General features: G+C 38.7%; 1 protein-coding gene and 1 pseudogene across 2 annotated transcripts in view; both read left to right on the top strand.

Moving 5' to 3' along the window:
- TMEM108 (transmembrane protein 108) overlaps positions 1-15,991 on the top strand; it is a 288,400-nt gene that overhangs the window by 238,199 nt on the left and 34,210 nt on the right. The window lies entirely within an intron of this gene.
- On the top strand, positions 1,884-2,895 carry LOC118633487 (annotated as a pseudogene).

Raw genomic sequence — 15,991 nt, 5'->3', positions numbered from 1 at the left:
CGCGTGTGCGCGTGTGTGTGTGTGTGTGTGTGTGTGTGTGTGTCAGAGAGACAGAGACAACGATGAGGAGAATGTGTTTTATTAGAAAGATGGGTTGCCCTGGCCAGTTTGGCTCAGCGGTTAGAGCGTCGGCCTGCGGTCCGGAGAGACCCGGGTTCGGTTCCCGCTAAGGGCACGTACTTCGGTTGCAGTTTGTCCCCGGCCCTGGTTGGTTGTGCGGGTGGCAGCCACTTGATGTGTCCCTTCACGTCGATGTTTCTCTCTCTCTCTCCCTTCCTCTCTCTCCCTCCCACTCTATCTGTACAAAAAATGGAAAAATATCCTCGGGTGAGGATTAAAAAAAAAAAAGAAAGAAAGATGGGTTATAGTTCGTTTTCTTGGGAAAATCCTTTTCCAGAATGATATAGGAGGAAATTTGGACACTAAAACCATCTGGTTTTATAGGAAAGTATCTGATCAGACAGAGTATATCTTGTGTTTTTCTTTTATTTTGTTATTGCTGCTGCCTCTGGAGATGAAATGTTTGCTCTGTTGTGTTACCTTTGCTAAAATACAATACTGTGCCTTCCGACTATACCTGACCCTTGCTAGAGAATGGAGCTTCCTTTGTTGCCTTACGAGATTCTAACTCCTGCTTTCTACGCTGACCAGATCACACCTGTGTTTGGTTTGGTTTGGTTTTTGTTAGTTTAAGGGTTTTATTACAAAAGTCTTGTAAAACAATTTCTGAAACTGTATCTCAACATGGCACAGACTGTAGCCTACTTTTGTATTTTGTTGTTTGTTTTTTAAATCCTCACCTGAGGATACTTTTCTTTTTTATTTTTTTTATCCTCACACAAGGACATTTTTTGCGTTTATCTTCAAATAGAGCAGGAGGGAGAGAGAGAGAAACATCCACGTGAGAGAGACACATCGACTGGTCGCCACCCACACGACCCCAACCAGGGCCAGGGACAAACTGCAACCAAGGTACGTGCCCTTAGCAGGAACCAAACCCATGACTCTCTGGTCTGTGGGCCGATGCTCTAACCACTGAGAAAACCAGCCAGGACAGGATATTTTTTAATTTATTTTCAGATAGAGTGGGAGGGGGAGAGAGAGAGAGAGAAACATCAATGTGAGAGAGACACATTGATTGGTTGCCTCCCGCAGGACCCCAACCAGGGCCGGGGCCTAAACTGCATCGGAGGTGTGTCACCTTGACCAGAATTGAACTAATGACTCTTTGGTCCGTGGGCCAACACTCCAACCATTGAGTCAAACCGGCCAGGGCCCTACTTTTGTTTTTGTTGCACAAAAGTGAATCTTGAAACATCTGTAGCAAGAAAACAGTGACCTAACTACTTTGCATTTAACATGGAATCACTGTGGGCATAAGATTACTACTGCAGTAACAGTAACACGCATTTATTGCTTTTGTACAACTTGAGAGCAAGTGAAAAGTACATTGTTGAGTACATTTGTATATTTTCAAAGCATATGAAGGTCAATTTAAAGTACCCCTTTTTTCCAACACTTAGATAAATTAATAAAAGGGGAAAATTGAAAATTAGGACAAGAGATAACTTTCTTTTGCAGATGGACTCAGGATGGGCAGATAGCTTTCATTGATGTAAATGTGAAATAAATTATTTCAGGAAGAAAAATGTCCAAATACCTCATGAAAAGTATACAACTCTACTTCTAAATATGTTATTTACTCACTGCCAAAGACTGTTTCATTTCAAATCTTGTTTCTGTAATCAACCATCAAAAAAGGTTAGTGCATATATCACCCTTCAAAGTTAAGCAAAAGCCACAAAAACTCAGCCACAAGGCCTAAAGTAGTATCTGTTTCAAATACTTATTTCCAGATGTAACTATAAGAATGTTAATTTGCCATGTCAACATACAAGACCGTAAGTAGATCCATCATTTTGGAAGGTTTTAATGTAGCTGCTGGTCTTGTTTCACCGAGTCTGAAATCAGATCCCTCTAGTAAAGAGATAGAGGAAGCACGAAGAGAGTACAAGGAGCACAGTCCCTCATTTCTGCGGCCACAGGGCCAGATAAGAAAGAAGAAAAATAAAAGCACTCAAGACCGAGATTATGCTCTGATCTTCTTGGCACAGACGGTCAAGAAGCAGATAAAGAAGGAGATTATACTCTAAGTCAAGGAGTAGGTGGCAATCCCAAATCCAAGACAGAGATCACATTCCAGAGAGAGAGCTAGAAGGTCAAGAAAAACATCAAAACCTAGAGACAACAAGAAAGAAGACCGAGAAAAGAAACGGTCCAAACCACAACCAAAAGGTTAGCGCAGCCCAACGGCCCAGAAGCACAAGCAGAGAGAGACCACAGAAGAAGCAAGAGTGGCACAAGATCTCAAAATCCCAGGTCTCTGCAAAGAAAGTCGTCTTGCTCACCATCCCCTAGGAGACATAAAAAGGAGGAGGAGGAAGGGAAGGAAGGGAAGGAGGAGAAGAAGAAGAAGAGGTGGAGGAGGAGGAGGAAGAAAGATAAAGACAGAAGTAGAGATGAAAAAGAACGCTCAGTAAGCAAGAAGAAAAGGAAAGAATCAGGGAAAGAAAATAAGCGAGTGATAAAAGATGTAGAAGTTACATGGGATTACAATGAAGAGGAACGGGTGTAACAGAGAGAAAGAGGAAAGGGAGGAAAAGAAATCCACAGAACCGGGTTCCCCTAAAACAAAAGAATGTTCGTGGGAAAGGGAATTGGTGATTCACTACGAGAATCCAAAGTGTGTGGGAGGATCACCATGAGGAGGACATGGGTGTGAGTGACTGCTGCCTCCCTGGGCACCCACTGTATACAAGCATCGGCGTCATTACTTTGTGGGATTTCTTAACGCTGTCCTTGTTCCTGTCAAACCTTAGCTGCGTGCAGCTCTGAGTTATGAATGATTATGAAGCTCCTCATATTGATGTTATCTACATCCAGAAGCTTTTAGAAAATGATACATGGGTCACCAGCTCCTGACACGGTGAAATCTGGCTGAGTCAGCAGGCAGTTCTGTTCCGGCGCTGCTCCCCAACATGGGTGGAAAGCGGCACGCAGCCGCAGCGGGCATGGCTTGGTCTTGTTGCACAATCTCCTTTGTTAAGTAAGTTCACGCGTAGTATTTCTAGAATTTGATTCATTGCCAGAATAGAGCCATGTAGGGAATGCACTGATTGCATGTTAATTGTGGCATCTGTTTTTTTAATGTGCTCAAGTCTATTAAAACTTATGAGTAATGACTTTGTAACAAAATGTATCGGGTTGGAGGAAGAAAAGGATCATACTAAAAAGTATGATATTTGGGCCTGGCTGGTGTGGCTCAATGATTGAGCATCGACCCATGCACTAAGAGATCCCTGGTTCGATTCCCGGTCAGGGCTGACTGTGGGCCCAATCCCCAGTGTGGGGCATGCAAGAGGTGGCCAATCAATGTTCTCTCTCAACAGTGTTTCTGCCTCTCTCTCCCTCTCCCTTCCTCTCTCTCTAAAATAAATAAAGGGAAAAAAAGTATGATATTTGGGATTCACTTCAAAATAAAACATTAGAGGTGGGAAGAGACAAGGGGGATATGAGGAATCCTTAAAAAAAAAGTTATAATTACATAATATCTGGAATTCACTTCAGAGCAATGGAGGACAGGAAGGAAGATGATGGCTGTTTAGATGAGACAAGACTGCCAGTTGCTGATAATTTTTCGTACATGGAAGTTCATAATAATATTCTGCCTACTTTTTTTTTCTTTTGAAAAGCAGTAAATTTTTTGTTGTTATACTGCCCTCTTTATTTTTTTATTTTTTTATTTGTTTTTAATCTTTATTGTTGAATGTAGAATGTATTACAGATGTTCCTCATTTTTCCCCCATTGACCCCTCCTCCCCACTCCCACGCCCCTCCCACCTTTTCCCACACTATTGTCTGTGTCCATTGGTTATGCATATAAGTTCTTTAGTTTATTTCGTCCCACCCCCCAACCCCTTTCCCTTTGAGGTTTGTCAGACCAGCAATGAATTTGTACTTCTTAATCCCTTCACCTTTTTCACCCATTCCCCCAACCCCCCTCCCATCTGGCAACCAACAAAATGTTCTCTGTATCTATGAGAATGTTTCTGTTCTGCCTGTTCGTTTTGTTTTGTAGATTCCATTGTTGATAGATGTGTATTCATTGCCATTTTGTTCGTTCATATATTTTATCTTTTTCTTCAAAAAGACCCTTCAACATTTCATATAATAATGGTTTGGTGATGATAAACTCCTTTAACTTTTTCTTGTCTGGGAAACTCTCTACATGGCCATCGATTCTAAATGACAGCTTTGCAGGATAGAGTAATCTTGGTTGTAGGTTCTTGCTTTTCATCACTCTGAATATTTCTTGCCACTCCCTTCTGGCCTGCAAAGTTTCTTTTGAGAAATCAGCTGACAGCCTTATGGGAACTCCCTTGTAGGTAACTAGCTGCCTTTCTCTTGCTGCTTTTAAGATTCTCTCTTTGTTTTGAACCTTTTGCATTTTGATGATGATGTGTCTTTGTGTGGGCCTCTTGGGGTTCATCTTGTTTGAGACTCTCTGTGCTTCCTGGACTTGTATATCTGTTTCCTTCACCAAGTTAGGGAAGTTTTCTGCCATTATTGTTTGAAACAGGTTTTCAATTTCTTGTTCTCACTCTTCTCCTTCCGGCACCCCCAAGATGCGAATGTTGGCGCGCTTGAGGTTGTCCCAGAGGCTCCTTACACTATCCTCATTTTTTTGGATTCTTTTTTCTTTTTTGCTGTTCTGATTGGGCATTTTTTGCTTCCTTATATTCCAAATCAATGGTTTGATTCTTGGATTTACGTACTCTACTATTGAATCTGTGTAATTTATTCTTTATTTCAGTTAATGCCTCCTTCATTTCTGACTGTGCATCCATGATTTCTGACTGGTCCTTTTTTATGCTCTTGAGGCCCTCACTAAGTTCACTGAGGTTCTCACTAAGTTCATTGAGCATTCTTATAAGCAGTATTTTGAACTCAGCATCTGTTAGGTTGCTTATCTTCATTTCGCTTAGTTCTTTTATTGGGGTTTTGTTCTGTTCTTTCATTTGGGACCTGTTTCTTTGTCTCCTCATTTTGGCTGCCTCCCTGTGTCTGCCTACTTTTTAAAACATGTTTTTATTGATTTTTTTTAGAGCAAGAGGAAAGGAGAGAGATATATATAAACATCAGTGTGAGAGAGAAACGTGGATCGGCTGCCTCCTGCATGCCCCCTATGAGGGATGGAGCCCACTACCCGGGCTTGTGCCCTGACCAGGAATCGAACCAGGACCTCCCAGTCTATGGGATGACACTCAGTCCCCTGAGCCACACCGGCCAGGCTATTCTGCCTACTTTTATATAGGTTTATAGAACTGTGTAATAAAAAGGTACACACCCCTTGGCCCTTAGATATGGAAGAAAACACTGTAGATCTGCAAGAAATCAGGTTGCAGGCTACTAAGATATTTGGCTAAAAGGAAGACACTGTTGTTTGCTGTGGTGGTGGCATTATTTTGGGATGCTCACTGTCATCATTGGTAATGAAAAAAGTGCTGGACTAAAGAAACTCCTGGTTATGGATTTGATCCAGACTTAATAGGTTTCTTCCACTGTTGACTATTTTATGGGGATATTTACCATCCTAATGAAACATTCCTCTGATGGAACATTCTAATCGAGGCAGGGAAACTAGAGAAATGACTCTACTTCCTAAAACCATCAACAGAACATCCAGTGCAGACTGCAGTGTGGATTGAAGAGCCAAAATACTGCCTTTCTTTGTCTGTCAGAACCCTCTGGGGATCAGGAGGCATATGGAATCTGCCCTGAGCTACTATATCAGTTCCATTTATAGACTGCAAGCTACATATCCTTGAGGCCCCCCAAGGACTCGTATTGATTATCATCCCTTTCTCTTCTGGTTTCCCCAGAGGTACAGCCCCATGTGTTCCATGATGCACATACTTCCCTGGTCACAAACCTAATTAACTCTCAAGAATCACAGGAAACAATCTTATTAATATTCATCAGGGGAATTCTAGTGAAGGAGGATGGGTAGTCTCAGGAACCAAGAGACCGGACCAGAAGTCAATCTGTGTCCAAAATATGTGCTGAAACTTTGAATTCAGCTTCTAGCCTGGGGCTTTGAGTCATGATCTTTCCAGATGATTCAGGGTCCTTCGAGGGAGCTGAGGTATCCAGTTTGCCACTGGAGCAGCCACTCCTTGTATTGCAGGGCACTGCATGAGAGAGCCAAAAGGTTTCCAACGAATCATCTCATCTCTTGGAGATTTGAGGGAGCTGCAGATTTAACCTTGGTTAGAGATCCCACTGGGAGTAACTCTGTTGAAGAGGGATACTGGCTATCTGGGAAAGGCACTGTGTGACTCTGCTGTGGTCATGACAAAAATTGACAAGAGAGAACTTCTGGAATCCAGGCATCAAATGTGAATTGACATTCATTCCCATCAACTCTAGGGGATGGAGTATTCCCTGGGGGCCAGGGAAAGCTGAAAGAGTGGGAGTATGTGGCAGGAGATACCAACAGTGAAGCACGGAGACCAGAGATCTCCATCTCAGCTTGACTCTCTCTAGGAGAGTGGATGAAATGATGTTAGAACAAGATCCTTCTGGTGCTGTGATAATCAGCCTTACTTGAAAATGCCTGTAGCCCCAAGTTAAATTTAGAGCCATGGCAGAAAAGGAATCAGTGCCTGGGAGTCGCAATGGAGGAGGAACTACAATTTTATAGTAAATAAATAGTGTGTTTAAGGATAATCAAAGTTCTGGGTCAATTGTATCTTTCTGGAGTTTAGTCTCTTAGTAAGTCAATTGGTGTATTTTCTTTTTTGTTTTGTTTTTAATCCTTACCCAAGGATATTTTTCTATTTATCTTCAAAGAGAGTGAGAAGGAGAGAGAGAGAAACATCGAAATGAGAGGGACACATTGACTGGTTGCCTCTCGCACAGGGATGAACTGCAACCAAGGTACATGCCCTTGGCTGGAATCGAACCCAAGACTCATAGGTCTGCGGGCCGACACTCTACTGCTGAGCCAAACCGGCCAGGGCCAATCCATGTATTTTCAATGAGCATGTATTCTAACAAGATTCCGTGCTGCGTTGGGAGAGTCAAAGGGCATTATGTAGTAGCTCCCGGCAGGCTGGGGATCAGGAAACTGAACTTTTAATTATACTTTGGCCGTTAATTAACTCTATGAACTTGAGCAAGTCATTTTCTCTCTGGGCTGTGACTCAGTTCCTTCTTCACAGAATGACTATTAGCCATATTGAGTCATAGAATATTAACTTAGGAAGTGACTTGGGAGCTCTTCCTCATTTCGCAGGTCCAAAGAGAAGAAGTGAGTTTCTGAAAGTCCCTGAACGGGACTCGGATCGAGCAGTGTAACCCGGATCTTCCTGGCCCTCAGTCTATGGATGAGTTCTGAAGTTCTTTCCACCCATGAAATCAAGTAATCCCATGATGGAATACAAGACAGTATTTCTGTCCTGAAGGATTCCATAACCAAACTGAGGAGACACTTGGCACATACAATAGTTATTATAAGACAAAAAAAGAGATCCAATAAGCAGAACAACTTTCACTTTTTTGGCTATTCTGAGAAACAGGTTGTCAGAAAAATCAGTGAGATTTGAGCCCGGTTTTGAAAAAAATGGATGGGTGGAAAAGCTCATTATGAGTGTGGGAAAGGAGCCAGAACAAAGTCGTGGACCTGGGAGGACACTGACGGGATCTGTCCAGCAGGAGTGGAGCGATGAATAGGGTTGGTGACTTACGGTCCTGGGAGAGAAGGAATTCTTGGTATCTCTCTTTCCTGGGGCTAATCTGAATCTATATATAGTAAGGGGCTCTGACTTAGTATTTCAGTCTTTAATAGAGGAAAATAGAATGTGGAAACTATGACCAAGTTCTTTTATGGTAATTAAATAGGGTTAAATCTGCTCATTTCTGCTTGTCCTCAAACAGTTTTATTTTTAAATGACATGTTAAGTATAACTGATACACAGTGTCCCTGGCACTAGGGCTAGTTATAAAATTCAATTAGTGTAGTGATTTTCAGCCTTTTTCATCTCATGGTACACATTAATCTAATGATTAAAATTCTGCAGCTCACCAAAAAATATATTTTTTGCCAATCTGACAAAAAATAGTTATAATTTTGATTGATTTATAAAAATAATAATAATAACTGCCTGCCCTTTTTACTCCAAAGTGACCTTTTAAAAAATCAGGTGCCTAGAGCATACAGTGGAGTCAAGACAGCCTCTTTAATAAATGGTGTTGGGAAAATTAGACAGCTACATGCAAAAAAATGAAACTAGACCATCAACTTACACCCTACACAAGAATAAACTCAAAATGGATAAAAGATTTAAATATGACTCATGAATCCATAAAAATCCTAGAAGAAACTGTAGGCAACAAAATTTCAGACATCATACGCAGCAGAATTTTCACTGATACATCACCTAAGGCAATAGAAACAAAGGAGAAAATGAACACATGGGACTACATCAAACTCAAAATTTTCTACACAGAGAAAGATACAATCATCAAAACAGGAAGGCTACCCCCGTATGGGAGAGCATAATTGCCAATGATATATCAGATAAGCGGTTAATTTCCAATATATACAGAGTGCTCATACAACTCAACAAAAGGAAGACAAAGAACCCAATTAAAAAATGGGCAGAGAAACTACATAGACACCTCTCCAAACAGACATACAAATGGCTAAGAGACATATGAAGAAATGCTCAACATCTCTGATCATCAGAGAGATGCAAATTAAAACAACAGTGAGGTATCACCTCACACCTGTCAGAATGGCTGCCATCAACAAATCATCAAACAACAAGTGTTGGCGAGGGTGTGGAGAAAAGGGGACTCTAGTCCACTGCTGGTGGGAATACAGACTGGTGCAGCCACTATGGAAAACAATATGGTGTTACCTCAAAAAAATAAAAATTGAACTTCCATTTGACCCAGTGATCCCACTTCTAGGAATATATCCTAATAAGCCTGAAACACCAATCAGAAAGAATATATGTACCCCCATGTTTGTAGCAGCACTATTTACAATAGCTAAGATCTGGAAACAGCCCAAGTGTCCATCAGTAGACGAATGGATAAAAAAGCAGTGGTACATATACACAATGGAGTACTACGCAGCTGTAAGAAAGAAAGATCTCTTATCCTTTGAGACTATATGGAGGAACCTGGAAAATATCATCCTAAGTGAAACAAGCCAAACAGAGAAAGACAAGTATCACATGATCTCACTTATCTGTGGAATATAATGAACATAACAGTCTGAGGAATGGGGTAGTCCCAGAGATGTGGAAGTGGGGTACAGACTGACAATCCCCAGAAGAGGGGGTGGTGGGGGAGAGATAAACCACAGAACTTATAGGCATGTATGCATGAACAATGGACATGGACAACAAAGCTGGGGACAGGGCAGGGAGGGACGGGGAGGAGGGAATCAGTGGCAGCGTGGGGGGGGGGGGACATCTGTAACAAAAATAAATTAATTAAAAAAAGAAAAAGAAAAAATCAGGGGCCTACACTTGTATATAAGGATTTCTGGTACCAAGAATTAACCAATCAGAGGCAACTTTATTATGAGACATGAGCAATAAGATGCAACCCTATTTTGTGACCTATATATTAATGGTTCAAGACAGGATATTCACACTGAATGGCTTTTGTTATGTTGACTGTTGTCATTTTTTATTTGACAGTCGAAGGGAAAAGAGGTCAGTTCCCCTAACTAAGTAGTCAGGTACTGCATGTTTTAAAAACTCTTACAGCACACCTGTGTGCCGCACACCGATTGAAAATAGCTGAATTAGTAGAATAATGAAGAGCAGTTGACATTTTTTGTTGCTAATTTTTTGAAACATATTGTTAAATAAGTACAGTTGTTGAGAAACGGAAATAGATGTAGTCATCCGACTTGATACAATCCCATTTTCAGTAGGACTGGTGCAAAGGTGAGAGAGATTCAGTTTCCTGTTTGGCATGGGTAATTAGAGAAATATAATTATAGCAGAACACAGCAGTATGTATACTTTAGAAACAAAGAAGCATCCCGGCCAGTGTGGCTTAATGACATAGGCTTAGTCGTCCTATGGACTGAGAGGTGCTGGTTCGATTCCCGGTCAGGGCACATGCCTGGGTTGCAGGCTCGATTCCCAGTAGGGGATGTACAGGAGGCAGCCAATCAATGCTTCTCTCTCACATTGATGTTTCTATCACTCCCTTTCTTCTCTCAAAAAAATCAATAAAATAATATTTTTTTAAAAAGCGAGTAAGGAAATACTAAAACAACAAACAAAATACAAATCATAAAATAGGGTGAGAGACATAAGACCTAACAACATTTATGTCAATAAATGCCAATAGATTCAAATCCTCTACTAGACAACGAACACTTTCATCTAAAACAAAATACACCTATGTGCTCATTCACCTAAGACATAGTGAACAAAAGATTTGCAATTACAAGAATAGTTTTAAAAAATGGACAAAAATAAAGAAGAGATATATTTTAAATCACAAAAGCAAATAAAAGAGGCAGAATAACATAAGAGTGGCAATATTAATACTGGTTAGAATAAAACTCAAGGGGAAAACGTTTGGATAAAGAGGGTTGTTTGGGGGAAGGTGTGATCTACAATGAATGTATAATGTACTACCACATACATAGAAAGAGAGAGCAATAGCTATTAGAAGACAAAGAAAAGCTGGAAAGAAACAACTAGAAAAATTAGCATGCCATAGTTAATCTTCAGTAAATCATGAAGTCAAAAATAAACAGGATTTAAATATGCTTAATAAGGTCAACTTGACAGCTTATATATCAAACTTTGTGCCCTACAGATGATATAATCTTCATTTCAAATATCCATGGATTGTTTATTTAAAAATTATTCTATACTGGACCAAAAAGTTTAAAACCCCAATAAATTCAAAAATTTAAATTTTTAGTACAGTTAAAGCTAGGGTTAGAAATAGAAAATAATAATGTAAACCAAAATCTCACAGCTATTAAAATCTTAAGCATTAGGTTTAGAGAAAATGAAAAGTTCGAATACAATTTGCATAGCAGTGCAAAAACTACATGTCAAAGCTTGTGGCTGAAAGGTGATTAAAATATATTATTTTATAGAAATGGTCAAGGCATGTGTAAAGGTTGAAGGAAGGTATATTGGTAATAAATTCTGTGTGTAAAAGCCAAAACAAACAAACAAACAAAAACCCTTCAGGCTCAATTCAGACAGCAAATTCAAAGCTTTGAAAGCTTCCATTTAATGAGAAAAGATGAAAATAAATTACTATGAATTTATTCAAAAAAAATCAAAAGAGCAAAAATATACTTAAAGAAAGAGTGAAGAGGAAAATAAAAAATGAAAGGGAAGTATAACTGAAAATTCAAAAAACAATCACATAGGAATATATTCAGGAGTTGATTGTTGAAAAATAATAAAATGTGTGCCTTTGATAAGTCTATTAAAAAGGAAAAACTAAACAAAATTTGGTATAAAAAAAGTATATAATATATAAGGAAGTTTCTAAACACAGATATACTTTGTGCTATGTGTTTAGTGTGAAAATGCAACAAAATTTCACAATTTCCAGAAAATTATAAACAAAATTACAGAGAAAACCAGATATAACTATAAGCTTGGAAAGCATTTTTAAGCAGTCAAATTTTTAAATTATCAAAGAATTATCTCCAAAAATGGTTTTTTACTGTTTACAAATGGGCTTTTTTTTTTTTTAAGTTTAATGAACAAATATTTCACATGCTATAGAAAGTGGCCCAGATCACAGAAAACACTTAAATGCCTCAATTTGTATTACATAGTTTGTGTAACCCAGTTACCAAAACCTAATTTGATGCCTTAAAACATGCGCACATCCCAAACTTACAGACCAGTCTTAATCATGCACAGAGATACAGAATCTGAAACAGTTCTGTCAGCATCATATGAGAGTTATTCAAATGTGCAGATGGATTGCTGTTAGTGTCTATTAATATAAACCATGGGATCTAAGGAGAGTAGTTGAATGACCATTTCAATAGATTACAGAAAAAAAATATTTGATAGTATTTAATATCTACTCCTTAAAATAAAACTCTTAAATAGATACAGAAAGATATTTTCTTAACACCAATAACTGTTATTAGGTATAATCATTTCCATTAAAACCAGAATGAAAACAAGGATGCCTGCCACAATCATCGTTAGGTAGATAACCTAACTGCATTCAGGATGTTCACATGGATGCAATAAAAGGTAAAATAAAAGAGTAAGAACCTTAGGAAAGAGTAATACAAAATTATTGTTTCTAGGAATAACTGTTTTCCTGAAAAATCCTAAGCCAGTAGAACAAAGAAGAGATGTTAGTAAAGTATACAGTCACAAAGTTAATAGGTTAATTATTCTATTTATATGTGGCTCAAGAACAGACGAATCACTGGTGATAGAAATGAGAACCGCAGTTGCTCTGGGAGGGAGTGTTGCCTGAAAAGAAGTTCAGAGTGTCTGAGGGCACAGAGATGTTTTGGATCTTGATTGGAGTGCTGATTAATGGTTGTGTACTGCACATTTAAGATATGTGAACTTTACTGCATGTAAATTGGAATCACACCCCATATGTAGCCTTTTAGATTGCCTTGTTTTACTTAGCAATCTGCTCTTAAGGCCCTTCCATGTCTTTCGTGGCTTGATAACTCATTTCTTTTTATCATTGAGTATAATTTCTTGTATGGATGTACCACAGCTTCTGTATTCATTCACCGACTGGTAGATGTCTTCATCGCTTCCAGTTTGGGGCAATTATGAGTAAGCATTCATATGCAGATTTTTATGTGGACATTACTTATTTTACTTGTTTAAATAAATACCCGGGAGCACAGTCGTGAGATCATATGGTAAGAATATGTTTAGCTTTTTAAGAAACCACCAAATTGTCTTCCAAAGTGACTGTACCATTTTGCATTCCCTCCAGTAATGAATGAAAGTTACCATTTCTTCACATCCTCGTCAGCAGTTGGTATTGTCAGTTTTTTGGACTTTATAGATTCTAATAGGTACGTGGTAGTATTCATTGTTTTAATTTGCAGTTCCCTAATGACATGTGATGGACATCTTTTCATATGCTTAATGCCATCTGTACATCTTCACTGGTGATGTTGCTATTCAGATGTTTAGCCCATTTTTTAATTGGATTGGTTTTTTATTGAGTTTTGAAAGATATTATTTGTATGTTTTCAGTTCAAGTTCTTCATAAGACATCCCCAATTTTGAAAATAGATAAAACCCCTCAAAAGGAAGGACCTATTGCATGTTCTTTCTCTCTCTTGAACACACCCTTGCCTTTCCGTTCTCTCTCTCTCTCTCTCTCTCTCTCTCTCTCTCTCTCTCTCTCTCTCTCTCTCGCCAGCACTTTTCCCTTCTCCTCCCCCTGGGTGTGTTCTTTGTACCTTTCTTTTCTCTAAGCTCCAAGGGCCCTTCTTTTGCCTCTGTAACTTGTTTCCAGCCGGCTCACTTCTACCTCTGTGACTTTCTAAATAAACTTTTGCTTGTATTTTGGGAGGGGAAAATCTGTGTAAATATTTTCTCCCAGTCTGTAGCTTTCTGTTCTCGTACAATATCTTTCTCAAAGTAGAAGTTTTTAACTTCAATGAAGTTCAACTTATTTTTTGCTTTCATGGATTGTGTTTTTTGTGTTATATCTAAAAACTCCTCATAAAACCCAAAGTCACCAACATTTTCCCCTATGCTAACTTTTAGAAGTTTTATAATTTTGTGTTTTATATTTAGGTCTGTGGCCCATTTTGAGTAAATATTTCTGAAAGATGTTGAGATCTGTGTCTATATTTATTTTTTGCATATGAATATCTAGTTTGTTCAGCACCATTTATTGAAGAAAAATACAATCTTTTCTCCATTGAATTGCCTTTGTTCTTTTGTCAAAGATCAATTGACTATATTTGTGTGGTTCAGTTTCTGGATCCATTCTGTCCCATTGATCAGTTTGTCTGTTCTTTCACCAGTACCAGACTGTTCTGATTACTATAACTTTATAGTAAGTCTTTAAGTCGGGTGATGGCAGTCTTTTGACTTTTTTAGTACTGGCTCTTGTCTTTGGTCTTTCTATATAAACTTTAGAATCATTTTGTCAATATCCACAAAATAACTTGCTCAGGGATTTTGATTGGGATTGTATTAAATCTATAGATTGAATTGGGAAGACTGACATTATAACAGTCTTGAGTCTTTTTTTTAAATTATTTTTATTAATTTGTTTTTGTTACAGATGTTTCTCCTTTTTCCCCCATTGACACCCTCCTCCCCACCCACCTCACCCCATCCCCAGCTTTGTTGTCTATGTCCATTGGTTACACATACATGCATAGAAGTTCTGTGGTTTATCTCTTCCCCCTCAACACCCCCTCTTCTGAGGGTTGTCACTCTGTACCATCTGTGAACGTGGACTGGCTCCATTTATTTATATCTTCTTGTATTTATTTTATCAGTTTTGTAGTTCTTCTTATGTGTAGATCATGTACATATTCTGTTAAACTCATACCTAAATATTTCTTCTGAGAGGGGATGCTAATATAAATGTGTTTTTAATTTCAAATTCCAATTGTTCATGGCTGGTATATAGGAAAAGCAACTGACTTTTATAGATACTAACCTTGCTTATTAGTTCCAGGGTTTTTGTTGTTACTTTCTGTGGAGTTTGGTTTGTTTGTGTAGATTCTTTGGGATTTTTTGCATTGGCAGTCATGTTACCTGCAAACAGATAGTTTTGTTTCTTCCTTCCCAATCTGTATGCCTTTTGTTTCTTTTCTTGCCTTATTGCATTAGCTAGGCAGTGTTGAATAGCAGCAGTAATAAGAATGTCCTTGCCTGCTTCACAATCGATGTGTAAATTATACCTCAATAAAGTAAGTTAATAAAAAACAAATAGCTCTCTGCATTTCAGCAGTGAACATTTAGAACACATAAGAGAAACTATTTCCTAATGGCAAAACATATACACACAAAGCTGAATGTAACCAAATGGCCAATATATAAACAAAGAAAACTATAAAACGTCACTAAGGGGCATAAAAGAAGACTTGAAAGAATAGAGACATCAAATTCTATCTCAAGGGAAGATTTGGTATTGCACAAATTTCCCCAATTAGTCAAAATCAAAATTCTAATAACAGATTTCTCATTAATCTATAGAAAATAGTCTCAAGTTCATATGGAAGTAAAAACAGGCAAGAGTAATAAAGACATATTTTTAAAATAAGAGTAATGAGAAGGGATTGTCTCTGCAAGAACCAAAACATGTCATTAAAAATATAATAACTATGTCCGGCTGGTGTGGCTCAATGGTTGAGCGTCGACCCATGCACCAGGAGGTCACTGGTTAGATTCCCCATCAGGGCACATGCCCAGGTTGTGGGCCTGATGCCCAGTGGGGGTCATGTAGGAGGCGGCCAATCGATGTTCTCTCTCATCGATGTTTCTATGTCGCTCTCCCTCTCCCTTCTTCTTTCTAAAAATCAATAAAGAAAAATAAAAAATAAAAAGAATTAAAACCCCCTGGCTGATTTGGCTCAGCAGTTAGAGTGTCAGCCTGTGAACTGAAGAGTCATGGGTTTAATTCCGGTCAAGGGCATGTACCTCGGTTGCAATTCAGTCCCCAGACCCTGCTCAAGGTCGTTCGGGAGGCAGCCAATTGATGTGTGTCTCTCGCATCGATATGTCTCCCTCCCTCCCTCCCATTCTATCTGAAGATAAATGGAAAAATATCCTCAGGTGGGGGTTTAAAAAAAAAAAAAAGAAAGAAAGAAAATTAGAATACTGTGTTACAAGTACCAAAAGCAGACAAATTAGAGAAATACACTAGATAGCCAGTCTCTAGTATATTTAAGAGAAAAAGT

This window comes from Molossus molossus, unplaced genomic scaffold, assembly GCF_014108415.1.
Source record: "Molossus molossus isolate mMolMol1 unplaced genomic scaffold, mMolMol1.p scaffold_m16_p_18, whole genome shotgun sequence".
NCBI classification, from domain to species: Eukaryota; Metazoa; Chordata; class Mammalia; order Chiroptera; family Molossidae; genus Molossus; species Molossus molossus.
The sequence above is the reverse complement of the archived record's forward strand: the minus strand, read 5'-3'. Positions and strand labels throughout refer to the sequence as shown.